Source organism: Tasmannia lanceolata, unplaced genomic scaffold (assembly GCF_043159265.1).
Source record: "Tasmannia lanceolata isolate RefF3 unplaced genomic scaffold, GAP_Taslan_0.1 ptg000029l, whole genome shotgun sequence".
NCBI lineage: Eukaryota > Viridiplantae > Streptophyta > Magnoliopsida > Canellales > Winteraceae > Tasmannia > Tasmannia lanceolata.
Genome location: NW_027518706.1, coordinates 1,828,417 through 1,835,301, shown reverse-complemented (window position 1 = coordinate 1,835,301; position 6,885 = coordinate 1,828,417).

Sequence of the window (6,885 nt, the reverse complement as noted above, 5' to 3'; positions counted from 1 at the left end):
TATGTCCCTTTGTTTTTTGATAGGTAAAGAGAGTGTCCCTTGGGAGGAATGAGGGCAAATCTATCATTTCCTAGTTCATAATAGTCATCTTGCGGGCCCGATCATGAGTGACTGGACACTGCCAAAATATTGCACTGAGTGGGTGGTCCTAGCCAAAAGGCCCTTCAAATGTAAACCACTATCAATGGATTTTGTAGTAGTTTAGAAGGAGCTTGGATCTATGGGAAAATTTATGGGAAAAAATCCAAAGTGAAATGCTTGATTCTGTGGAAAATATTTTTTTCTATGAGAAAAGAGTGATGTGGGACGTTTCTTTAATTCTAAGTCTTTTTAGTTGGTTTTTCTTTCTTTGTTTTTTTTTTTTTGGGCGGGGGGAGGAGGTCTCTTAGCTTGAGTAATCCTAGTTGGATTAGAGATAGAATTGGATTAGGGATAGAATTTATCCTAATCTAGTAATCTTAGTTAAAGAGAAAGTTTATCCTAGTTAGAGAAAGAGTTTAAATAGGATAGGATTTTGATTTCTATAAAATGGATCCTATGTACCAAAAAAGGATGAGTTTTTTTCATTCAATAAAGTTCCTTATTTATACCTTTCTCTTGTGGATTAAAGAGCTTCCTTTATCTAGGTAAGATGGTGATCTTACTTCAAGTTTTCGCTCGGCCAATGAGCTAGCTCGATGCTAGAAATGTTAAACTATAACTACAGAGTGATTTGTGGAACCGTACCTTCGATCATGGCAATTAGATCTTGGGATTACGAATTCCCTAGAACCTTGTTGAATCACGAACATCGTTGCACCATGAACAATCAAAAAGTGTTCTTCTAATATGTATAAGACCTTAGGGCTTGATCGATGGAATCACAGGCACAGTATCTCCTCTAAGATTAGGGACCTTCTTTATGATGGAACTTTAACTATAACTTATGAGTGTTGTTCCCATCAAACACAGCACATATTTATAAATTTTGGCACATACGAATTTGTGTCCTTCCACACTAGGAACACTCTGGTGTTTTAAAATTTTGAAACACTTGGGTGGGCCACACTAAAAACGCTAACAACAAAACTTACTTAATTTTTTGGAAATTTATTTTCTGTGAGAAATGAGTTAGCCAATGCTAGAAAACTCATTTCGCAGGGATGGTTATGAGTCCTTAGTTTACATATGCATTTGTGGGCATATTGTGTACTAAGGTTTCAAATGTCACTGAGGAGGGTTATGGGTACAGTAAACAAAACCCTCCTATGATGATCGGCTGTATTTTCTCAAAGCATTTTAACTCGTGGCCCTCAAGGTGGTTAGATGCAATAAATTTTTATTTTGGGAAAGAGTTTTCTAGAGTTTGGCTAACTCATTTCCCATGGAATTTGTTCTTCCAAAATCGAAAAGTTTCTCTGGTTTCTAGAAAAATTACAACCCTAATAGACCCTAGATTTTTTCCCATAGGCTTTGTTCACTTGTTTTTTCGAGAAAGGAAAAGAAAAGGTTTCCCGGGAATCTGACGTGGCATTAGGAAAAGAAATCCAGGGAAACTGTGTAGGAAAAGGTTTCCCGCGCCTGTTCACGTGCGCATGAACTATGCAGGAAAAGGTTTCCCGAGAAACTGCTTGCCCACCCTTTTTCACTAGTTTTCCCGGGGAAGCAAATCCGACCAAAATAGTGGGATTTTGTTTCCTACACTTGTGAGAAAAGAGACATTTCCACATCATTTTTGGCAATTTCCATGTCATTATTTGACATTTCCCACCTAGGCTTGTTACTTTCTCAGGAAAGCAAGTGAACACCAGAATTCTGTCTTGTCAAGGAAAAAAGAGGCTGTTTTCCAGGGATTTACTTTCCCGGGAACTCAAGTGAACAGGGCCATAATGTTTATTCTCCTATATCCAAATTGCACCTCGTGGCATTGTGATTATCTAATGTTATTCAACTTGCCTTAAACTTGTAGTTTTGTATAAAAAATTTCAAACAGTGCTGCCAAAATTGTAGAATTTCACTTATTTCTTTCTCACTTGAAGTTTAGGTCTGCATTACCGACGAGGCTATCGATCATATGAAGGTACATGACGATTTATGAGATGGGGGTTTGGTGTTTACATCGAGCATATCAGATATGAAGAGCAATGCCATGAGATATATAGTAAAAGGTGATAGCATTTAAGAACTCCTTAGTCAAACCTTTTATGATTTGTTGCAAAAATGGTAGTGTTCAACTGATTACAAATCGGTACAAAGATATGTTAGATGGAGAGACTAACAAGTCTAAAAATACTTAAAAGGGTATGATGAGGGTGTACAATAGACGTATTGATGATTAAAAACAATAAGGCTCCGTTTCTTTCAATGTAAAATAGCGAAAAAACAAATTTTACACCCATTTTCTCACTTTAAAAAGGCACAATATTTGTTTTATGCCCATTTTACATCAAAAGAAACATTCCCTAAAGGGCACGTTTGGCTGCCGTGATATTTTTCTTGGAATATTAGCTTACCCAATATCAAGGGATGGTAGGAGAGAGACAAACACAAGAGGGATTGAGTGAGAGGGTAGGAAAAGGCTGAAATATAAGAGAACAAAAAACTCCAGCCAGAACATGATTTATTTTTTCCTTAAGTTTAGCCACGTCTCAACCTCTACTCATTTGTGTTCTCTCAAGTCTCTCCTTCCACCCTATCTCCACGTCTCAACAGGAGATCAGGATGTGTTGGCCTACGCAAGGTATTGGACCCAGTTCGAAGGTTGGTTGTGTGGTCCTAGGCTTGGTGCCGGCAATACCCCTGATCTCGACCATTAATAAAGACAGTGGTTGTGCCTTTCCATCACCAATTAGTTTTGGGATAGTTGGTAGCGCCACGATCCTATAAGTGGCATCAGAGCAAGTCGCGAGTTTGAATCACCCTGGGTCATTGTTAAGGGGATTGTTGGCCTAGGCAGGGTACTGGGCACATATCAGAGGTTGGCTACATGGTCTTAGGCCTAGTGCCAGCAATGCCCTAGCACTGTGATGGTGCTACTTAATAAAGATATTGGTTGCACCCTTTCCATCAACAATTGCTTTTGGGGAAGTTGGTAAGCGCCACGATCCTACAGGAGAATTAACCTGTTTCGGAGACAGGATGAGGAATTCTCGAGTTGAGTCGAATGGGCCTTACAGTCGCTGATGACTGATTCTACATGGTGTAACTGCATGACGAAATATCAAGTTCCGGATAGCTGTACACTGGGTGTGACTTGTGAGCTTTCTAGATTTACACCATGGTCTATGCACTAGGTGTGACACGTGCTAGAGACCACTACCTAGGTGCAAGATTATTCCCTTTTACCTAGCACTGTGTGTGAGGAGCTAGTTTCGTATGTAGCCCTTGTTCCCTTAAGAACCTTTGCTTTGTTAGGAAGTTGAGGTCCAATGCTTGCTACTTTGCATGCTAACTTGGGGTTGTGATCGATTCGACCTACGAGCCCATTGCTGGGAAAGCAATTTGACCGATACGGAATAGCATTGTGGTTGGGGAAGATCCCATGATATTTACACTATGGCCAGGCTATGACATGCACTTGTTTCTCTTTATCGGTCATAACATTTTTATTGGTCATTTTGCAAATTATTTCTAAATATATTTACATAATTAAATATTCTTATTTTGGAAAATAATTTTGCAAAGCATTGGTTTACTCGATAAATCAATAAGTGCATGATGAGGTGGATAGGGGGCTCATTAGGATCAAAGCAGTTCATCTCAGTGTATATCACACTAGTCTAGAGCCGGCTAGATGGGATTGTGATTTTGCCGTCCTAGTCGAATGGAGATTTGGTAAGGTGCTCTCATGGAGGAGATGATTGGTCCATGAGGTCTCATCTGTTAGGCTTCAGTATTTGAGGTCAGACATGAATGGTTATGATTGCTAGAGGGTTGGTTTTGTGCAGTTGGTTTGATTGCCTTTAGGGTTAGGCAAGTTGGTAATTATCATTATGCCTTGTGGGTATTTCGATAAGTTAGATAACTGATGGCACAACTGTAATAAAGTCGAAGAGGGAGGACTGCTTGTATCTCCTTGAGAGAGTGTAGAGATTTTGTGGACAATTTGGAAATACCAATAATTCTAATTTGAGTTAGATTAGGAATCTTGATTTCCTATCTTTATAAGTGAGCTTACGGCTCATTCTCTACACAGAAGAGAACCCTAATCCTCTCTTTTCCCTCCTTTTCTTCGCCCTCAACCAGCCATGCATCCATCTTCGATCTCAATCTTCCATCTTATCGGACAGAGATCTAACGGGTGTATAGTTGCAAGCACCCTATGGTTTACATATAAACCCCCCAGGATTCGCGATCGTCTTCCACCTTATCGTTAATGGTTTATTTCATGACATTCTGTACGATCAAACACCCGGTTCAAAGATCCTGAAGAGAAAAATTTTTAAGTTCGCTTCGCAACATTGATCAATTAAAGATTATTGCTGACAATTTTTTACTCTGTTAGGGCAAAAACTCAAATTTCTACGTCGTCAGGTTAAAAACTTAGCTTTTCAGGTTAGTAGTCTTTTACTCCAATTGGGTTTTACATCGATATATTTTAATTTGAAAGGATTGAAAACTCAAAATTTTATGCCAGAAGGTATTTTTACTGTGACAGGGATTTTCAACAATTCATTTTTTACTGCAGTCTGATTAAAAACTCAAAATTTCTATGTCAATGGTTATTTTTACTTTGTTAGAGATTTACATCAATAATGTTTACTTCAATAGTAATAAAACTTAGATTTTTATACTGACAAGTTTTAACTATATAAAGGTTTGAAAGATTTTTATTGTAATATGATTAAATTTCTTGCAAGAAGAAGAATAAGGAGTAGAAACATTAAAAGGAAAAAAAAACTTCAAATTTGTGTGAGAAAAAAAAGAAGAAAATAGGAAAATACAAAAAAAATCCCTAAAATTTGGGTAAGAAGAAGAAGAAAAATCAACCAAGAAAGAAGAAAAATAAAAAAACCCTTAAAATAGACAAAAAGATGAAGAAAACAGATAAAGGCCGGAAATTCAAACAAGAGGAACTATAACAAGAAGAAAAATAAAAATCTAGAATAAAGGGAAAAATCCTAAATTTCATGTGAGAAGAGGGAGAAAATACAAAAGAGAAAAGAATGAAAAAAGTCTTGAAATTCTTTCAATAGAATCTCAATTTTCTTTCTCTTCTTATTCTCCCCCTTCTTTATTTTCTATGTTCTCAACGTTCTCTTTTCCGATATAGAGAGAGGGAGGGAGGGGAGGGGCCGGGGAGAGAGAGAGAGCGAGAGTATTTTAGTCTTCTACTCTTCTTATCATATATTCTCAGCCAAGGAGTGGTCCTGCTCTTGGGGTATATATCACTCACTTCTTTTGAAATGAAAGTTAAAACAAAAGTTCAAACTATAGGTAGTCTGTTGTACATCTTAAAAAAGAAGGGATGTCCTGGCGTCCATCGCATAAGGCATTTCGTGGATGGTATGTTGCATGTGACAGCAGCCACAGAGGCTCACTTTTCAGCAGATTCTGTCTTCATTCATTAGGTGGCTGCTGTCCAGATGCAACAGAGCATCCGTGAAATGCGTTCTGCGATGGACTCTAGCAAATCCCTAAAAGAGATGATTAATTTGAGAATATTTTAGTGAATTTCCATTTAGCAGCTGACTTTTGCACGAGAGAACATGTAGTACCGTTCGAGATTATTCCAAGGAATTTTGAAGAAAGGCATTTCACGGCTAACTTTGCACGAGAACAGTCACACACTCCCACTTTTCAATAGATTTTGTCGCATTCATTTATTTAATATGACGCGGCTGTTCTCTCATGCAAAAGTCTCTCCAAAATCCCCTAGCAAATCCCTTATTGTACTTGATGTTTCCATAGATTTGCTAGGGACCCCGGCGAAAAGACATTGCGCTGTTGGCTGTAGCATGTGAGAGCAGCCACCTCACATGTATTAAATGAACAAGACAAAATCTTCTAAAAAGCCACGGAATGCCTTTCTACTATGGTCCCTAGCAAATCCAATGTTTCCTGGTCGCCATCTAACCTAACAGGGAATGCCTTTCTACTATGGTCCCTAGCAAATCCAATGTTTCCAAGTGGCCATCAAACCTAACAGGGAATGCCCTTTCTATGGTCCCTAGCGAATCCCATGTTTCGACTTTCAGGTCTGCCATCTAACCTAAAGGGATTTGCTAGTGTCCATCGCAAAAGGCATTTCACAGATGGGCTGTTGCATGTGAGAGAAACCACAGGCTCATTTTTCCGCAGATTTCGTCTTCATCCATAACGTGGGCTGCTCTCACATGCAACCACCCATCCGCGAAATGCCTCCTGCGATGATGGACACTAGCAAATCCCCTAACAAACAAAACTTTCCTCCAACCCCTTGCTAATAGCTCAAATAACAATGGTTGTTGAATTATCAATTCCTCCTCAACAACTACTTTTGACCGACTTAAATAAATATATGATAGGGAAATGTTACCAGCCCTTGCTGTATTTTGATGAGGGGACTCTCACTTTATTAAAAGTACTGTATGGCCCTCACCATAGGATGATCCAAACCGTCCATTAGATGGGCCACAACCTAAATAGGTTGTGCCCCAAGAATCATTTCCATAGGTTGATCCTAACCCTCCGATCTGAATGTTAGAGTGTTGATCCTAACCCTCTTTAGATCGGAGGGTTAGGATCAACCTATGGAAATGATTCTTGGGGCACAACCTATTTAGGCTGTGGCTCATCTAATGGACGGTTTGGATCATCCTATAATGCGGGCCATACCGTATGCCCTCATCAAAATACAGTAGTGCCAATAACATTTCCCTATATATGATATTGACATTTACAATGCTCAAGACCAACCAACTGGCA